Raw genomic sequence first — 21,803 nt, forward strand, 5'->3', positions numbered from 1 at the left:
GAAACAGACAAGCTTGTTAAGAGAATTCTCATGGCAGAATTCTAGTGACCAAATGTCCTTCCTAATCCTGTCTGCTGCCCTGGGAAAACATTTTCACAAGGTCTTTGTATATGGGATAACCACTGCAGCAGGTCCTATTTTGGGCAGATTTTCCACATTAGAAGGCACAATGGTTAAGATGATTATATGATACACTTTGTTTAATTCACAGTCAAATACCAACACAGAGAAAAGACTGTTTACCAAATTTAGATTTATAAATGGCTTTCCTGGTCACCCAGGCTGCCCCTCCCCCTCCCTTCTTTCAGACACACAGCTGGGTGGGAATTCACTGACCTAATATCATTGGACAGATAATTCCTTGCCTTGGGGAAAGACTGGCAAAGCCCACAGCATCTGCCATTTCCAATCTATGCTTTGGAACAGTAACTAGGGGCTTATGCCAAGGTGGGAGGGGACACAAAATGCCTTCAACAGTGGCTCTGAGTAAAAACTTAAAAATCCATCTACTGCATTGTTGATAATCACTGCTTTGCATTGGAAAAAGCACGCATGTGATTCAACTAAATCATCTCAAAGCCTGCAGTGAAGAAAATAATTGAATTAAAGAGTTGCCATAACTCATTCAAGTGAGATAAAAACCATCAGTGGGAAGGAACAGAATAAAGCAGCAAAGACGTCGCTGTGAAAATTCGCCGTTGTCTTGAGATAGCAAGGGAAAGAAGCACTATAATGTGGTTCAAAGGACAGATGGGACTTTCCTAATTGTCCCCAGATTCCTAGCAGCGGGGTGGTAACTAAATGGTTTCAATTAAAAGTTAGAGAAACAGGGGAAGCAGGCGGTAAGTTATGCCTGGTACTGATAAGCCTCAGTTCAGTCTGAAGGATGCACTGCCCCGATTCAGATAGCCAAGTGTCAATGGCACACGAGTGGTAGAAGCCATCCCAACATGTCACCATGACAAGGTGATAAGTAAATCTGTCTGTCAAACACAGTGCCATAAGCAGTCATGTGAGAGTACAGAAGCCAAGTGCCAGGCATGAGGCTTCGGCTCAGCTCGGGGCCCCTTCCGTCTGCCCAAGTGGCTTCTTCCACACACAGGCCCTCCGCTGTCAACCAAGGATCGAAAAGGAAGTGCACTAGCAAACATGACTAGTAGGCGGACCATGATACAGCAACAATCCTCTGAGGAGTGGGTGAAACCACCCTGATGAGGGTGAAGAGGCGACTTCCATGTCAGAGAGATGACTCCAGGCATGGAAGTTGGACCTGGAGAATTATTAGGGTTTGTATCTACTTTTCCCCCCAAAGCCTCACAATTGGGAATGTTTTAAGGTGGCTGGATCGAGGGAGTGTGAATATGGATTACGGATGTGATAAATTATTCCACGGATTGGACTGGCATGGTTCTGGGTACGGATAATAGGAAGACCCACCCTGGGTGTGGGTGGCACCAATTGACAGGCTTATAGCCTTGACTGACTAGAAGGGAAAAAGAAGAAAGGCAGGCTTGCTGCCTTCTGCCTGACCTACCAAGAACTGTTTTTCCTCTGCCATGCTGCTGCCTTGGAGTCAAGGATGAAACCTTTACAATCTGTCAGTTTAAATAACCTTTCCCTTTAACTTGCAGGTATCGGCTATTTTGTCCCAGCAACAGAGAAGACAAGATAGTTCAAGTGTGATATGACAATGGACACAGAGTATTTAAACATTCATGTCTTAAACCAATGGTTTTCAAGCAGGGGATACTTCTCACCTCCCACCCAAGTAAGGCAGGGTAGTGGAGAGGGAGGGTGTTGCTGATATAAACTGGATGGAGGGCAGGGCCGAGCAAAACATCCCACAGTGCCCAGGACAGCCCCCACAGGACAAATTACTTGGCTATAAATGTCAACTCTACCAAAGTATAAACATGTTTCTTGAGAAGAACCATAATTGACAACATTAACATTTCAAAGCAACCAGAAATGCTAAGGAATAGCTGTGGCCGATTATGGCCAAGTGAACATCTCACCGGCACTGAATATCAGAGACATCACAGAAACGAGGATAGCTGATGAAATTGGACATGGCAACAAAGAAGTGTAGCGCAGAGTAAAGACAAGTGTGAGCAGGAAAAGGGTAAACAAGGTGTCAGTCCTGAGCTAGCCGACTTAAACTGAAGACATCATCTGCCCCACAACCCCATATGGGCAGAGAAGAAACAGAGCACCCTTGCTGGCTTAAGGAGCTGGCAGCCCAATGCTGTACAGGAGGTCTCTCAATGCACTCCAAGTTCCTATTTCCCATCAATGTCACTGTTTCACAAGGAAAAATCTGACACACATCTACACATAGGTCTCACAAAAAAACCCAAATCCTTCTATATGCAGAGGTCCCCTACCATCAAAGGCAAACAGAGAGGTGAATGGTCCCAGAAAGCCAAGGTCAAGGGACCACATCCTGAACACCAACACCAGCACTCACAGCCTCCCTTGGAAAGTAGCTACAGCAGTCATCAGGATACGCTGGAATCAGGTGCCCCAACCAGGGTCGCAGAAGATTCAGAAGAAACAGCATGGGTCCACCTGGCCAGGTGGCAGGGGCTCTTTGTCTCTCAGTATAGATATGGGTACATCTAATTCCACGTATCTTTACTGAGACTGAGGGTCACAGTTCTTATAAGTTCTAAAGCACTTATAGCACAGTTCTCTGCTATAAGTGCTTTACATGCTCTGCTCCTCTAGGGCTGTGGCCCAGCAGGACTAGGACATACAGGAGCTCTTCTCTCCATCACCAATGCTTTCCTGCATGCTCTACTTTCGCAGATGTCCTCTGACACCTGAGCTGAGATGAGCAAGTGTATATAGGTATGCACAGGTACAGGGGCTACTTACCAAGGAGGGTAACTTAAGCTCTGCAAGTAGGCCAGATCTTGCAGTAAACAGATTTTTCACACTGTTTACCTAAGTGCTGTGGAGATGCAGATGCAAATGACTGAGCTTCTTCTGGGCCATTAACCCAAGGGATGAGCCCTCATATACATCACAAAGTATGGCCAGGTTTACAATTCCTCAGTCCTAACACAGTCTTTTCTAGGAAGTACCTTGAATAGCATATGCAAAGGTGGCCCTGCCCAGAGAACGAGAGATAGGAACAAGACTTTTACCTGACTGGCTGGCTAGCTTTCTTTCTTTCTTCTTTTCTTTTTCTGTTTTGGTGTTAGGTGTTTAAACCCAGAGCCTCACTTTCTCTAAACAAGTACTCAACCACTGAGCTAACCCAAGTGGCCCCACCACAGCTTTTAAATACTTAAGATGTTTTGGGGGTCCAGGAATCAAAAAAGATAACCAACTAAAGAGATCCAACAAAAGACACTGAAACACGTTTTGTTTGAATGTTTATCATAACAAACATCTTTGGGATAAAATAAATTCTGAATAGTGCCTAAGAATTGATTGGTAGTATAATTTATAAATATCGGTTTAAGACTTTATTGTACAATTAGTATTTTCTTTTCTTTGAATAGGAAATAAGACACTAAGCTCAGTGTTATATCTGCACTGTCATTGCGGTGATAGGGTCAAATTATGAGAAGTGGGAAAAATGCAAACTATTCACAGTATGGTGACAGTGGTAAAATTCCTACATGATCTGAGATCAGACTATCAGGAACTGAATATTACCTCATCAATACTTCCTATTTCTCAGGGCAAAAATAGAAGACAACAGATCTACATGACCAAACACACTGTTACAACAGACAGAAGCTCCCAGGACAAAGTCTGTGGTGCTGGAATGGAAGGTAGTAAGTAGTATGCAGTTACTAACAATGGTAAGTGCCAAAAATTCTCTGCAGAGAAAATGAGTGCACAGAGATAGCCTGACGGAATGTTTTTCCTTAGACAGGCAATGATATGTATTTAGATGTTAAAAAAAAAAAAAAAAAGAAGAAAGACAAAAGGCAAACTCAGGTAGGAAATTGGTTACCAAAAGTCTGTGCAGCATAAAATATCTGCAAGCAAGAGACTTGTTTAGTGAAATTAACTAGTGGTTTAATGGGGGGGAGGGGGTTCTGATATACAAGAGTGCCCCAATTTCTTTAGAGAAATTAACATTTCAATCCTGTTTTTATCTAGAAGTCATTAAACTGTGCAACATGAATTATTGGAAGTGTAGCAGCGAATTAACTCTATTCATCAACTAAGTCCAAACACTTTAGAGTGCATCGGTAATGAAAAAATAGCTCTACATTTCTATCTCTTCTCATTAAAGTAAACCAGTTTTCCCTCTCTCAGTATATAAAACTGTCTTCTCTTCATATAATTTATATTACCATAAGCTGGCTCACGTTCTAAACTATTACATGCCTCCAATTAATTTTTTCAGCTTTTGCCTGAAAATTTAATGAGATAGTAGTGTATGAACCTGCTGACTCCAGATTATGTGTATGCTCCCCATATTCCTGTTGGCATAATAAAACAACCTGATTTGGACCTCATGAGAGCATCTCCCATTGCTGGAGTGGCGAAGGTAATGTGTAAACCAGGTCTATACACTTTACTCTTTTAAATCCAATTATAAAATTTACTGGCCTCAAATTAAACTGCTCCTACTCATCAACATGGAGAAAAAGAGAAAGAAGCAGCTGGGTCCAATTATCATCCAACACCAGTTCTATAAACATTTCAGAGAAGAGTTAAAATGGACGACTATTTGTTTAACCTTGATTCTCTACCACACAAGAGATGAGGCTGCAATAAGTAATCATGGTTCATAATGTGCCTAATATGTCTGTCTGTCTGTCTGACTCCCTCTCTCTCAAGACAGTCTGCCCTCAGTTATTGGGTTGATGTGAAACTAGAGCATATTTAGCCTAGGATTGAGCCGATACACCTTAGGAATCCACAGTCCATTGCTTACTCACACTGCTATCAATGACTCCAACACCCTCCTCACTGGTCTTGAAAATTAATGTTAACAGGGGAATATGCAGCATTGACCAAGAGTGACTGTACAAGGGTTAACTTATTATGAGGTGGTAGATGTTTCTGTTTAAGTTCTTATGAAGATCAATTCCTCTAGACTTGAGGGGATGAGGCTTCTGTGGAGGGATGTTATGTCCATGGATCCAGCTTAGGGGCTGCCACTGGTCAACAGAGACAGACAAACAGGCATCTAAACTGGGTCTCCTGCACAGGTCTATCTGGGGCCTGGCTATTGCAAAGCCTTAGACTCATTTTGGTCTGGGGTCATTTCCAGGGAGCAGAGTACTTAGGGCACAGAGTTCCAAACTATCAATCAACAACCTGACTGAGCATTTGCCAGGTCAGGAAACCCCCTTTTTATGTATGTGTTGTTTGTAATCAACTGTGGGCTTGGAAAAGCCAGATTAAAGCCACCAACTGACACATGGTTATGTGCCTCCACCTCACACTTTCACCCAATATCCAAACACATGTGGGCTTAGGTGGCAAAACAGAATGTGCTGGGTGAGTGGCCCAAACCTGAATCCAAATTCAAATCCTACTTCTGCTGTTGTCGAGTACCAAAAAGTCTATGAACCTCTGTATTTTCTGGTAACAGGAATAAGTGAGGATAAGAGTGCGAAATGCCAGGCCTGCGCTCCGTACATGGGCCTGAAGGAAGCTATGTACAGTCTGGCATGCATGGAATGAGTAGGTCATGGAGCTTCATTTCCAGGACCACTGCCTGGACCACTCTGAGCCGTCCAAAACAAAATAAAACAAAACAAAACAACAACAACAAAAAAAAATCCTAGTCAATTTTCAGCTCTGCTTTTACGGTGAAGGGAAGGCATGGGATTCTAGTCCCGATTGACACTCAGCTTTCACTCCAGGCTCACTAAAGGACACTTTTCTCCCTAGCTGCAACCAGACGAGGGCCACTATCTGCTGGGGAAATGTTCCTTTTCAAAGGGAGCTAACTGTTCCTTAACCTGGAAAAGACTAGGTTTTCTGGCTTTTGTGACTATCAACAAGTTTATATTAAAAATAAGCTCTTGAGTTGCCAAAAACCCTGATGGAAAAAGAACGCAAAGATACTCAGATACTGTGAGAAGTTGGACCTCCAAGAATAGGTTTCCCAAGCACTGTCCAGGTCATTTACTTTGTCTGAACTCATCACTGTAGCAAGTACGTCTCAGCTGGTCATCCTGGGCACCTCCCAGAATTATCATCATGCCTGCACATTCTGGCCACAGGCATTCCCAAATAAGATTCTGTACAGTCTCAGGTCTAGTACAAAGGCATCAGAAAAAAAAACTCAAATCCCACAGGGCCAAGCCCTGGGGAGGACACAAAAGATATCACCAAGATCAAAACTAAATGTTGCAAACATTCTCATGTTGAATGAAAGCTATTAAGTGTTACTGGCATGCACAGATGTTGTCTATTTCTAAAAATTCCCAAATAGATCAATTAGCATATTATAAAGAATTACTTCCGTTTTCCCTTGATAGATCATAAAAGTCAAAACACAATGCTCAGTTCGAAACTGACAAGTGTATATAGCAGGAGATGCTATATTCACTGCAAACAGCAAAACAAAATGCTATTTATAATAGACACCTAATTAATTCTAAGAGTAGAATGTCAAAAGCTATACACGCATTTCTTTGGTAACCGAAATCTTGACATCACCCAGGAATAAACATACATGTGCGCACACACAAAAATTAGGAGAAATAAAGTTTAAAATTTAAGTTTAAGTACTGTGACACATGTAAATATGTCCATCCCCTACTACGGCAATTAACTCAGTTCAAAGAAAGGAATTCTCAAGCTTCTGCCATGTGAAAAAATCTGGGGCTCTTTGTTGTTCTTTAACTTGACAATAGGGTGGGGGGAACAGCTCCAAAGCAGACAAAGCTATGACATTATTCCCCGCTGAACCTTTAAGCATTCTCCTTACTTGTATGTTTAGAAATGACCCTTTAGAGAAGGAAGAGTGGGGAAGATAAGGACAAGAGGAATGAGAACAAGTTAAAACCCAAAATTAAATTAATACATGCAGAGTTGTCCTTCTTACCATTCTTCCAGAATTCACTTCCTAGATTGCAAATCAAAATCTGCATTTAAATAGAATATTTTTAATGTAGAAAAGAGGAAGCCCTAGGGTACAAAGGTATTGCATTCAATATCTACGGGTATAACATTGCATTTTAAATGAGATGCGGCGTTTTGAAATTTACTGAATGTATTACATATTCCAAACTGTCTTATTATTACTGTTTTTACCAAATTCTATGTTAATAGATATGTTTCTTTTACAACCAGGACTGTTAGTAAAAGTAATGTGAAATTACATCATTCTATCAATTTAATCTTGAGAAAAGATTACACGATCCTGGATCTCAAAAGCTATGAGCTCTGATAATTCCAGCCATTATTCAGTGTGAAATTCAAACAGTCTGAATTCATTAACATTGGTTGTTACAAATCTGCATTTTTAGACTTTGCCATAAAATGCAGGAGTCCAAACCCAGTGACCTGAATCTAACAACCTTTCATGTGAAGTGGTCGTGTTCATCAGCTTCTCCCAACGTGGCTCTTGGATAAAGGCTGATGTCCTCACCCTCCCCACAGCTGCAGAGACTTGGGGACTGTGTCAGCAGCAGGTCCTGCTATGGTTTAGAGGTGCCCCTCACAGTTCAAGTATCAGAGACTTAAATTCAGATGTTGATGGCATTTGGAGATGAGACCTTCAGGGTGTGAGGTCAGGCTTGAGGCAAGGAAGGTGGGTACTGGCTGGTTAGTGGTCATGTGCTCTCTCTGGCACCAGATACTGCCACCTCAATAGTGAGCTTCCCAGCTTCTATAACTGTAAGAACTTCCTTTTCTGTATAAATCACCCAGTCTTGGCACCATTACAGCAGCAGAACATAGATTTTAAAAGGCCCCATGCTGACACTAACAGTCAGGAAAACTGCAGGCATTGAGCCATCAACAGGACAGTGGGAAGGTATTTTCAGACAGCAATGCACGCCTCAGACAACTGGACCCATCAGAGTACAGAGCAGCTGACTCGATGCAGCTGCACAGTACCAGCACACTGCCTTTGTAGTGGCTTCAGCCAGTGCACGAACAACTGGGAAAAGCTTCAGTGTAACCCCAAATCCTTTATCACACGGTAAGGAAAATCACCAGGTTGATGGGAAAGGTGGGTACATTCTACTTTTCAAGTCCCAGGAGGAAAACGTCACTTTCAGGAATATACTAAAAATGGCACTGTTAACAAAGATGAAGAGTTCTGTTCCTGCATCTGATAAATTTTGATTATAGCACTGACCACAACTACTACCTGGGAGAAACACACCCTGTACTATTTCTTCTGGACAGGGACAGGTACTTGTGCTTAGCCTACTGCTGTCTGCATTTACCCCTGCTGTTACTGATGCTGCTGCTGCTAATGACAAAAATGACAGCGTTAATTCTCTCCTAAATCCATACATTGTATTGGGCACTTGCTAAACGCACTTCAATATTATTTCATTGAATTCTGACAACCCTGAGATCAAGCACTACCATTAACCCCAGCTGACTGACAGAGGGAACTCTGACTCGCTAGTTCAGAAAGGTTTACTTTTTCCAAGGTCAATGCTGTCAGGGGTGGTTAAGGTCAAATTGCAAGTATTTCCTGTCCATGGTATCAGGACCCCGAGTTCTGCACATCACACGAAGGTCTTGGCATTATACTCTTTACTGTCCCTATGCAATACAAGGAGGAAGAACCCAAGCCTTTGGGCTGCTGAAGCTGAAGGGAGCGACTGTTGTGATGCAACTCCATGTGGAAGAGCAGAGCTGCTTCCCAGCCAAGTCTAATGCTACATCAGTCTGCTCAGTTTAAATATGAGCACAGAAGGCTTTCCGGACTGAAACAGGTCTCAAAGTGCTGCCACTTAAAAATTGTGGGAGATCAGAGCACAAACCAATATGGAGCTCCTTCCATGAGGAAGCTGCAGCAGACATCATGGTTTAGAGGTCATCTTGTGCTGTCATTAGGGAGCAGCAATTAGTTTCAATTGAATGATGAAAAGCCAGGAATACTGCCTCCTCGCCTAAGTGCAGGTTTTGAACACATGTGGATCTTGGGCCATCAGTTACACACTCAGGAAACACTAGCCTCTGAAGGCAAGGAATCATATGCAGCCACTATGCTAGGCCTTTGAAAGAACTGGATAAACAGGCCATTTGAGCTTTGGTCCCACCCAAGGGTCTGAGACTTCAGGACTCAGATAACCAGTTGAGCTCAAGATCACATCTTGGATGTAGTCAGGACAGTTCAACCACAGCCCCTCTAGCCTCTAAGAGCAGTACAATTAAGGAATCCTCAGATAACAAGAGAGCATAGGTAAGTCTCCATGCTGCACAGGGTTCAGACCCCTGATTCTGTGCATGTAGGAGATACAGAGGAATGCCTGTGCTTTCCTGTGGTGGGACACTCAAGAACATGGTTTTATTTTTTTTCAGAACACATACACTCCCCTGGACAGGTAGTGTAACATGCTGGTTTGCCTTCTGTCAGCAGAAAACACTCCCAACTAACACAGGGCAAAGCAGCCTTCCAGACAGGTGCTGGAATGGGTTCCTACATGAGCCCAGCTATGCCACACCTTCCTGGCTTACTGCAGCCTGAGTTTATTTAAAGAAAAATTTAGGGGCATCTGCATTGTGTAGACTATGCACAGAAAATTAAGGAGACAACAAGTATAATAGACACAGCTCTGCCTCAGCGAGTCTGTAGAAATCACTAGAAGGTTGTACATGACAGAACTCTTCCATTAATCCATGTTTTTACTTTATTTTACCTGCTGGAGAAGTCGGAAGAGTCAGGGAAAAGACCCAGGCAGCAGATACTGCTGTGCCAGTGACTATGGGATCATACCACCTGATGAAGACCCTGCAAATGGGGCTGAGTACGCTTGCTCTGACTTAGCTCTTTGTGAATGCCAGTTTAGAGGCTCCAGTACTGTTGTCTAATTGTGTTCCCATATATCCAGACTTCACTCACTGCTTTGTGCCTCAACTCAAATTTCCAAGAAACTGCTGGTTACAACCTCCTCAGGGCCACATAGGTTTGCTTTAAGCTAAACAATGTATAACTGAACCAGAAGTGGGAAGGCAACCATAGAATAGGTGTTACAAGAACAGGAACCAGATACTTTTACAATCATCCTTGTTTTCTATAAATCAGTATCAAAACACAGCATAATGCTGTTTGGAGAAATCAAGGCCCTCTTCAAGTGGATCCAATTGGAAGTTCACAGGGGACACCTAACTTGCCAGCCTAGAGAAAGGTCAGAAGGGGAGGATCAAATGTGAAGCCATTGTTGTTAGTCAGTATACATTTATGAGGAAGAGCAATTAAATACTGTGAGCAGATGCTCTAAACTGCTACACATCCACAGGTTATGTCCTTTATCCTTGTATATTAACACTTTTCCCCAATGTTCTATCTTTTTGCCATATATAATTAATTTTAACAGCTTCTGCAACCTACCCCCATAGGTTGTTGCTGTTTCTCTTAAATAGTGTGCTGCTGAGAAATTGATTTGTTTGCTCTGTGTGCCTAAAAAAAACACACTATGAAATATGTATAAATGTCAAATGTTCATGATAAGTACAGAAAAATGTCCCATTTTTACCTCCTTATACCAGAGTCCACTCAGAGAAGATATTTTCATGAACTACCCATGTACCCACATGCAAAAACTAGGGAATCATACAACATTTTCTTTTAAAACCTGCTATTTATCTTTAACTGGTACACGTCTAGAGGAATTATCTTAATTGCTATGTGGAAGGAATGAATTGCAAAAGCATTCAGTTAACTAAGAACATTTTGTAACATCTTGGGGCCAGGTAGGAGTGGCCAAGTTTGCCAAAAATAAACAATCAATAAATAAAGCAAATGTGGTTTACTGGTATTAATGCCAGGGAAGGAAACCCCAGAAGTATGCCTTTGTCTGAGTCCTAGCTAAAAACACCAGGCTAGGAGCACACCTTTCACAAGGGACAGCAGAACTATGTTTTCCTAGAAAGTACTTCAGTATTTAGCTTTCTGCTCTTTAAGTAAAAATGAAAAATGAGATCAGAAATACCATGAAAAATTCTGAAAGTAGCCAGATTCTTTGCTATCACGTTGGCTGAATGCGTATCATCTCAGCAGACTCTTTGACGGTTGAATCTTTTTTTTTTTAAAGACATGGTCTTGGTATGCAGTTCAGGCTAGCCTTAAACTCACAGCAATCCTCCTGACTCAACCTCCTGTGTTGGGATTACAGACATGTGATGCCACACCCAGTTGAAGATTTCTTTTATAGGTGAATCAACTCAAAACTGCCTAAGCCAAGAACATGTTTAAAAATACAAAATGTGACCAGATATGGTAGCACATGGCTATAATCTAATTCCAGCACTTGGGAGGGTTAGGCAGAATCATGGTGCATTCCAGGTCGGCCTAGGCTACACAGTGAGACCCAGTCTCAAAAACAAAAACAAAACAACAAATAAACCAAAAATACCCACGTAAAATAAAAAATCTTGGGCTAGGAATTTAGCTGAGCAGCATAAGGGCCTGCCTGCCAAGTGCTAGGTTGTGAGTTCGATCTCAGGTACCAAAAAAGGTTATTGATCTCATTCATACTGAAAGTAGTCATAAAGCCAACTTTGAGCACTAAACAGAAAACATCTAGAAAGAACCCTTTCCTCTGCTATTAATCACATCCAACTACATTTGATTTGGGAGACTCAACATTTTAGCCCAAGAAAGTTCTTTTTCTACCTCCTCATTCACACAACACACGCATCACCAACCTGAAACTTAGTGAATACAAGATCTCACTTCCTTCAACAAATAAGGCTCTCTCACCCTGTCACATTCACTCTTCCTTACTCTTCTGTCTAACAAACCATGCTCAAGTATAGTGATCTGTCACTGACATTTGCCTCTGTGGCTCCACAGAATGGGGCTGTGGTTCCTCAGTGTAGAGGGGAAGCTTTAGGCAAGGTAGGAACTCCCACTGGCTAGATTTCTATTGCTTAGATACCCCCAGGTTGGTTTTAAGAGAAGCAAAAGGGGGTCTTCTCTGTGTTCAGAAGGCCTACCCACAGGGGCAAGGGCAGCCCTGGTTTCCCCCACTTTGCATAGAATGCATCTTATCCTTTCACAAATCTGCTGCAGGGGTTGATGCCATCACACTTAAGAAAACTTCCAACAACCTCAAAGACCCCAAAAAGCCATCACCAACTACTAAAGGATCCTGCAATACTGGCAAAACAGATCACAACACTGCAGCATTTTCAGGCTTTGCAACAGCATGGGACAAGGGGAAACCTGGGTTCCGGGTCATACCACTGCCTAAATCCCAGGTCTACCAGAAGGCCCCAGTACTGACAAGTTGGTTTGAGGATGCAGTTCTTCACATATAAAATGGGGATCTCAGTCAGGGTCTAAAGCTCTTGCTAAGAGGGAAGGGCTACAACCTACATTTTCCAGCATAGCTCCAAGCCCTATGCTCAATAGTGATACAAGTGGCAGCATTCACTAGGGGTTGCAGAGCAGCAGGCTTACCCACCCTCCTGAATGAAGTTCACTCTGAATCATCTCTTTCCCAAGGAGGCCCTGCAGCGGGAGACCCACTCTGGCAGAGAGCCCCAGAATGCACAGACAGGATTCTGCCACATGGGTGCCAGAGTGAAAATTGAGACCTTCTGTCTTGTTCTGTTCCTCCCAACTTTGATTAGAACCAGCAGTCAGGATAGGCGGGAGATAGAGACACCACTAACACAGTGGAAAACTGAACCCACCAAAAGCAACCCAGGATCGGCCCTGGAAAAGGGCGGCTAAAACTCTTAACAAGTAGGAGATGAGACTGGGCAGTAAACTCTTACTCAGGAAGCCATGCTAAGACTTTGAGACCACCAGAAGAAAGAAACAAAGCGTTACGAAGACCTCCCATTTATTCATGGGAGGGCCAGAATGGATTTGGAAGCACAACCCGAGTCCTGAAAGCTCAGAAATAAAATCCAAACAAGCTGCATTCGTTCCAGCTGGGGCTCCTTTACCCCTCTCCACAGAGCTGGCTAAAGCCGTGCTGGCATATTCCCTGGCACCACCATCTCAGTCTCCTGGCTTTTTCTCATCTAAAGAGGTCATCTCATCCCAAACAAATATCTTGAATATGTTCTTCTGCCTTGTGGTTTCTGACAATGCCATTCATGCCTCTAGCCTAAAAACTGGGGCACAACTGCTAATCCTAGATGGCCAGATTGATTGCTGGTCAGCTGAATTTAAGCACCTAAAAGGCCACAGCTCTGAAGGACCCTAGGAGGCTACAATGCTGGGACTACATACAGTGGCTATGGTCAGACATCCCACTATTCCATGATCCAGGCCACTAGACCCCAAAGTTTAAGTACTTGTTTCTAGAGCAAAATGATACTGTGCTTTCCTTTGTGTTTTCCTTGGAAGAAAACTATCTTGCTTGGTGGTTGTTATGGTTTGTGTCTAGATGTGCCCCCCAAAACTTCATGCAGTCATGGGAGGCAGTCTTGTCAGAGGTGGCTGAATCTACAGTTTGGTCCAAGGCTGGGATTAAGGGTAAGAGTATGAGTCTGTATCCACCCTAGCCTACATGTATGTAGGGGAGCCTACATACAATATAAGGTACAGAAAAAGTCTCGTCTCCTCACTCTTGTTGCTTTTGCTGGCTTATTATGCTATGAACTGTTGCCCTACTGTTATATGCCACACTGCCTTGGCGCATGTGGATTAGAGGTTTATAGAAAACTCCACAAACGGTTAGATAAATAAACCTTCCCTCCTATAACCTTGTATATCAGTATTTCGTCTCAGCAACTAGAAAAGTAACTAGAACAGTGGCGCATGCTTATAATCCCAGCACTCTGGGAAGCTGAGGTGGGAGGACTGCAAGTCTGAGTCCAGCCTGGGCAACTTAGTGGACTTAAAAATAACAAAAGATGTGGCTCAGTGCAAAGGCTCTGTATTTAATTCCTAGTATTGGGGAAGGGGGGACCTACCTGTTTTGCCAGAAACAGGTCAGAGGCTCAAAAATGAGGTAAACAACTTCACCTGGCACCACTGGTCTGTCAAAAGTCACACTTCAAAGAGTCAGCACAACTTGGTTCCAGTTGACAGATCACAAGGCTTCTAGCATCAGCTAGTGTACAAGTGACCAGCATCTTATCGCCCTTCGAATTGTGTCTTTCAGCAGCCTTGTTAGATCAAGCTTTTCTACATCATTATTATACTCTTTTGAAATATGAGTGTGGACACACAACCAGAGACACTTTCATGTCATGTGCTTTGAAGACCACAGCTGCCGATATTACACTATGGTTTTACGTAAGAGAACAGCCTTGATTTGACTTCTACTCATTTATAAATCTTTAACAAAAAGTGTTTCCTCCTGACACTTCTGTTAAAATTACAAGATAATTGGACGGTGCTGAAAATATTAATGCTTCATGATAAAATGGTACAAGAAAAACCATGACAGAGGCCAAGTGATGAGCAACTCACTGTTTCCAGGAGAAGCCAGCAAGCACATGGCACATTGAATTTTCATTGTAATAGTAACAACATATAGAACAGGTAGTGAAAAAAGAATGAAAGGCAACAGATAGATTTAGCATGTCATTATTCAAGACAAAATTAGCCTCCTTAGGAAGAAAAAGCTGAAATACTCAATGTAAAGTTTTTACAAAAGGCCAAAATATCAAAAGGAATATACAATGCTTTTTAATTGGGATATACTCAAAAATACAAAGACGACAGAATAACATTAAATGGTTCTCATGCTTCACAAGCTTACCATTCTAAGGTCACCATTTCCATGAAGCTATAGGTTTTAAACTACTTCCTTCTCCTTTGGTCACATTAAAAAAGAGTTCTCAACAGGTTTAAGCTCCCTGGTTGAAATCAGTATTTGTTCCTTACTTTGGCAACAATCCAAGCACCCAAAATCTTGCTATGAAGTGACCACAGGCCAGACTGAAGGGGCAGATGCTCGTGGAATGGTGTGCAATACACTTGGCATTGGGACGTGCCATAGAGCAATGACGGCGAACCTTTTAGAGCTTACAATGATAATGAACAGGTAGCTGCTACACACATGCCTTAGGTTCACCTCCACTGCCACAGAGCATAAGCATATACACACACAACTTCCTGGGGATCTGTATAACTCCTTTAGAGTACCCAGAAAATTGTTAGTGGTGCTGGGGTATTAGTCCTGGAGCTAGGTTTCAGTCACGTTTAGTAGTGGATGTAGGCTGTAAATAGGACTACCGCAGCACAGTGATCATGCTTCAACAATAGCCAATGCCAATGCTACAGTCTCTTAAACTCTTGCAGAATGCTAACCAAAACTCTTACTCTCAAAGGATGCCTAAATCACACAAGGGCTGGGAGGTACCATGCACTACTCTGTGTTAGAGCACACTTAGTGCTCAGGAAGCATACTTAACAGGAATGTGTTCCAGTTTCATTCTAATTTTGGATGCATTAGTAGACTATTAACTCTTCTTATTGATGGGATGGAAACCCATATTAAACAAGACTCTGGAGAGGCCCCAATTATTAGGTTGAATCAAATGACAATACCATTATTCAAACTTCTCTGACATTTAAAAGGTCCATTTCATGCTCCTCTTTAGAAGAAATGACTTTCCAACCCTAAAATGAACGTCCATAAACACACTGTGCCTCCCTCTTAAATTCTGGCTCTCTAGCTGAGGTATTCCCGAGGGGGGTGAATGAAGCACAGAATTCCTTCTTTTAGAGAACATTTACGCACTGGCATTGCCAATACCTTGGCACAGAACTCATCGCCAATGTAAACTACCATGAACCTACTGGTAACATGTCAGTACCAGCACAACCCAGCAACTAACTAACACATGCTGATGCCAACTCCAGGTCTATGGTGACTTGTCTTCCTAGCAAGCAGGGTCTCTGTGCAAAAATGGGTGAGAGCCAGAAAAGAAACACATATCAGACTTGAAAAGCAGAACTGAATGAAAGACTGAAAGTGAGTGCCATGTCTTGCTTTATTGTCTCTGCAACACACTATCTCACACCCACAAATTAAAGGAAAGGTTTATTTTGGCTTAAATTTGTAAGTTTCAGCTTATAGTCAGGTGACTCAAGGTAGGCACGGCAATATGACAGAGGAGAAGCAGCTTAAGGCATGCATGGCAGCAAAAAAGGGTGAAGGGAGGAGAAGGAAGAGATAAGCAAAACCAGGCCACACCCCTGGTAACCCACCTCCTTCCCACGGATCCCACTTTCAAACAGCAAGTCAGTTATAAATTCAGCAATGGACTAGTCCACTGATGATTATCATGCCCTCGTGATCTAATCATCTTCTAAAAGTCCTACCTATGAGCATATTCAAATATCCAAATATAAACAATAGCACATGACTTCCTTCATGTACCCCTCAAGAAGGTTCAATGAAATGTCTAGCCTCATCTTCCCAGATGCTAAGATCCTTAACTGATCTAAGACTATCATGCAGCTCCTCCAAGATGGTAAGTAACAGGATATGAGCACCAGGATCCACAGTGGTGTTGGGTTTTTGTTTTGTTTTGGAGACAGGGTTTTGCTATGTAACTCAGGCTAGCCTCAAACTTGTAGTGATCCTCTTGCACAAGCCTCCCCAGTGTTGGGATTACAGGCATGTGTTACCACACCTAGTCACCACTGTGATCTTTTGTCCCACAAACCTTGGCAAAACGTTGCTGGGAAAGGACTCTGTATTTCCTGACTAAATTAAATCTACAGTGCATGTGTGTGGGGGTGTGTGTCATGAGGACAATTTCAGCCACCTGTTCAATTTGTAAGGAAGGCTCCCTTCTACATGACCAGAGAAGAGGCAACTTGCTTTGTGCAGGCACAGGCCTGGGCCTGCCTCTCAAAAAGCCAAGCCTAAGGGGGTGATGGTAAACCTGACTTTCCTCCCCCCACTGCAGTTAGTCCCTGCTTTACACTGTGTAAACTGATAAGTAAGTAGCTCACACATTGCTTCTTGCTTGAATGATGTTATAATTCAAGGAGAAAATTTTTCTTACAAAGGACACAAATCAATCCCATCAGAGAAGTTGCCACTTTGAACTTGAGTAAGACCCATATTTTGTACTTAAGTGCCGAAAGCCTGCTGAATCTAAACTCAGAGCCCTGAACCTTGCAGTAGGTGCAGGACTGAATGCGTTTTAGTGAATACTCTCCCCACCACACCTCAAATGAGTATAGGCAGAATTGAACGTTCTCTCCTGCCTATACTCACATTCCCAATCAGCTTCTCCGGTAAAATCATTTTATGTGTGAGACATCGCAAAGGTTGGCAGCACCAAAGATCTAAGCTGATTATGACCAGCAAGCAAGCTCCCTTTTTTCAAAAACATCTATCTACCATTTCACAAAGTGACTGGGGTGGCATGAGAGCATCTCCTTATTTTTTATTCTTTTTAATTAATACATCCAGAAGACCTAATACTATTTCCATCTTGACTCGAGTTTCCTTGTAGTATAATTTCCGCTGACTTATCTCTATAGCAGCAGCAGCAGGAATCACTTTATACAGAACTGTATTACTTCAGAGTTAATTACATGTATTTTGCTTTTGATAAATGAAAATACCAGATGCAATTAATTGAAAGACAATCAATATGATCCTGCTATTAGACATACAAGTGAAACATCCAGAGGCTGTTGGCAATCCATAGTCATCAGCTAATTGAAAACACATTCCAGTGGGGCTTTTAGAAAACTGAACTTGTACCTGAAGATATTTTACAATAACTCACCAATATTAATCTGTCCACAAACTATGGTTCTCGCAATGGGCTGTCCGTCTTCTTTTTAAGGGGATACAGCTTCATTGGTTCAAAACCATTTAAAGTGATGAAACCCTGAAAATGAAATGAATCGAGTCAGTAAGGTTGAAGCAGTGATTTTGTTTACATCTAGCCATCCTTTAATTGCATTTTTCCAATGCTTTCGACTCTAAGCTACCAGAGCTTATTAAATGGTTTCATTAAAAATACTATTTGTCTTGCTGTAGTCACACACCAGATCAAATTAAACAGCAGAGCACCAGAACAAATGAACTGTTTCCATCTATTCTGACATGAAGCCAAGTGTGCAAAGTGTATCACTAGGTGATATTGTGTCATCACCATAAAAACGTCATTTCACTTTCTTTACATCTCCAAGTAGCAAGTAAAGGGACCAAACAATCAATACCATCAAGCAAAAAGTATCACCAACTATTTTGAGAAATATGGAATATAAAGTGCAATTCATAAAGCCATGGTTTCTAAGTGCTATTAGCATAAACGCTGACAACTGTTAATCTGCTGTAAGTCTGACAAACGGTTGCAGTTGTCCATTAATAGAAGGGCATTTTAACTTACTACAGAAATTGATTACACAGTTAAGAATTCAATCCTAATGTTCAATAAAATCACACTTTCTTGGCAAATGCAACATGAAACGAGGTGACGCATTAAATAGCACTCACATTTATTTTACTGTACATGGGACGGAGAGGAAATGCATGGTACCATCTGTGTCACCAGACCTACGGACATGGGGCTGGAGGAGGGGTGGACAGTAAGTTACTCCTTCTGTGGCTGACAGAAAAGGCCAACATCTGGGCAGCAAGCATGGCCCGGGGTCTTTCTATGGTTTTTCCAGCGGAGACAAGAGTTTCACTATGGGGGTTGCTATGCAACTCAAGAGTCCATATTAAAGTAACCTTTCTTCAGCCCAGTGACAAAGGAGACAGATATATTCTACAGACATGAATTCAACCCTATTTTCAATTCCACTATGCATAAAGCAAGATTCAAATAATGAACATACAAAGACATGAAATCATGTAACCAGCTTCTCACCTACACTATCTGTTCCCCAACCATTCAGATTGGAGGAAGCTGTAGGTTTCTAATAGTTTCTCATTTTAAAACAAGGCAAAATCTTTTGAGATCCATTTCCAAGAGGGATACTCCCCTTGCACATTCATTTATGGTACCAGGGATCAAACTCACAATCTCGCACTTGCCAGACAGGCACTTGTGCTACTACTGAGCTAAATCCCCAGCTCCTTTGCATGATTATTTAGCAAGTCACAAAGAAGGACTGACCACTGGGCCTCCCAGGTCCTCCGTCCTCACTCAGCAAAAAACTATGATCTTATCTGTGTTCTATGTACTTCATTTTTAACAGAGCAGAGTTTGGGAATCTGACAACAAATTTGTACTTCATTACTAGAATCAAAGGCAGGAAGGATCCTAAAGAACTATCCCTTGTGTCGAATGAAACAGTGTAGTACAGCACAGTGTAGACATCCCAGCATCTTAGTGTAAGGAAGGAAGGGACACGTACAGCCTTTTGATAGCTCTAAACTTCTAATGACAAGAATCGACTACCAGAGCCCAAAAAACCTTTCTGAAGAGGCAAAACTTGTCTGGTGAACTCTATACAACCTTCAAAACTCAAAGGTATCTTCTTCAATATTTCCTTGCTCTGAGTGCTAGACTGCTGCTACACACCCTGTCCATCAACAAATCTTTAAATGTTAAAACCCCATGCTCACATTATATTCATCTCTGGAATGTAATAAGAGGAAATCAAACGTTTAACTGCGTAACAAAGTGCATTCCTTAGGTTTGCTCATCCTGGTTTGCCATAAGCTTCCTTCTTCTATTTCCAGTGTTTTGTACACTGGACGCAGACAGATACAGAAACATATTAACATCTACCTAACCTTCATGGATGGTATAGGCCTCTGAGACACTGCATGGTAAAATTCATCAAATAGGAAACAGACAACTCCGTCCTGCAGAAGGCTTCACAGAGGAGGTGACATTTCATGGAATTTCAAGCTGGGGAATTCGGAAGTGACTGCAGGCGGCGCGGAAGACAGCAGAGTGAGCAATGACAGCTTATTTAGTGGATTAAAAACATGAAAAGGCAGGGAAAACGATCAGAATCTTGAAAGTGAGTGCCTATTGTTACTTGAAGGTCGAAAGAAGTACTTAAAGACTGGAGCTACAGAAAATGAAAAATTCAAAAATACTTGTTCTAGCAGATACTTGCTGACAGAAAAGCACCGAGTGGTGCCCCAAGGACTCGCCTGGGGAAATTTTCTTGGCAGGATCTCTCTAAGAACTTCCCGGAGTATACAACCAGACACAGAAATGACTTAGCTGATTAAGATCACCAGGTTCATCCCCCGGCGCCTAGGCAGCACAGGAACTACAGTACATGCCAGTCAGTGAGAGGGGCCCAAGGTCACTTCACTACTCCCGGCAGACAGAGGCCTCATCTTTGGCCTGTGACCAAGCTGGGTGAATCCAATAAACATGACTGGTCAATTGCCCCGCCCACAGGCGATAAAGAAGGGGCACCATTCTTTCTTACATGGGAAAGAAAGGCAGTGACCAGAACAAGGACCATTTGGAGCTGGGCTCAGAGTAGCTGGCTGGCCTTTGGCTCTTTGTACTGCCTTAAAAGACTGCCTCCTTTTGGACTGACTGATTGACTACAGTACTGGGCAATAAACCCAGGGTCTTCACTCTGAGCTACATCCCCAGCCTTTATTTTACCTTTTTTGAGACAAGATCTTGCTGAGAACGAAGTCTGTTAAATTGCCAAACTGCGACTGAACCTGGGATCCTGCCTCAGCCTCACAGCATTGAGATTACATACATTGAACCCCATACTCAGTTTCCCTCGGATTTTTAATTTGTTATTTTACTAAGTCATACATAAGAAAATGGCATCCTAGGTACTAAATGTACTTTTCTGAAAATGAATAAAATTGAATCTTAGGAAATCTGATAAGAGCCCCAAGCAGATTCTGTGGGGAGTCTGTCCTGACTCATTCTAGGATATGTCCTGCCCTTACATGCACAGAAGCCATCGTTCAAAAGATGTTCTGGGGTTCATGTGACGTTGCAGGGGGAGCCCCTCTATCACTCACTTATAGACTGAGACCAGGGCATGCAGGCAACCCAACCTGGGTTTCTAGCCCAGTCCATCACACCTTACCTCCTGTGAATATCACTCAATTAACGAAGTGCCCTTTTACTTATATTTACTCTGCATAAATTATTTCTAATGCTGTTTCTGATATCTACCCTAAAGCATGCACGCGCCAGTTACCCTGAACTCTACCTAGATTCTTTGCTGTGACCAACTTACATGTTCATCTACTGTCTTCTGGGAATAATGGGGCTGCTTCACCCAACACTCTGGGGTACAGCCCTTCTATCTGCTCTTCTTATAGTAGGGTCACACTGGCCAGTGAACTCAACTGCAGCTTGCCTTGGATGTCTGTTAGCAAGAAATAAAAAGTCTTTAAGGTTGAGATAATGTGGACAGAAACAGGGGGCCCCAGTACCTAAGGAGCCTTTAATAATAACTACACGTGGCTTCTGTGTGCCCCGCCACTCTGAAACCCTGCCCTACAATGTTTGTCACTGATCCAGAGGTCCCCAGAAACATTTATTATTAAACCTTAAAACTGGATGGAAGTCCCACAAATCGTCATTCAGGGAATCACAAATTCACCTACCCTGGGAAGGGACACACAGAACATTATGAAGTCAGCAGGAACATATCCCAGGACTCACCGGCCCCCATGTGCTTCCTGTGACACAGTGGTGTACCACCTGTACATGCAAACTCATTCAGTCAATGCTGTTACTGGTATAGATCAGGACCAAGGTTAGCCACAGCAAGCACTCTATCAGTAATGCCAGTCACCATC

The 21,803-nt window shown here is 42.5% G+C and overlaps 1 protein-coding gene across 7 annotated transcripts in view; it reads right to left on the bottom strand.

Annotated features, from left to right (window-relative positions):
- Ctbp2 (C-terminal binding protein 2) overlaps positions 1-21,803 on the bottom strand; it is a 151,702-nt gene that overhangs the window by 85,262 nt on the left and 44,637 nt on the right. For all 7 annotated transcript variants that reach the window (XM_063244905.1, XM_063244901.1, XM_063244903.1 and 4 more), the window contains exon 2: positions 17,833-17,937. The gene's annotated coding sequence lies outside the window, so the exon portion shown is untranslated. The remainder of the gene's footprint in view (positions 1-17,832; positions 17,938-21,803) is intronic.

This window comes from Cavia porcellus, unplaced genomic scaffold (assembly GCF_034190915.1).
Source record: "Cavia porcellus strain 051 isolate PalLab524CR breed Dunkin Hartley unplaced genomic scaffold, mCavPor4.1 scaffold_2, whole genome shotgun sequence".
Lineage (NCBI taxonomy): Eukaryota > Metazoa > Chordata > Mammalia > Rodentia > Caviidae > Cavia > Cavia porcellus.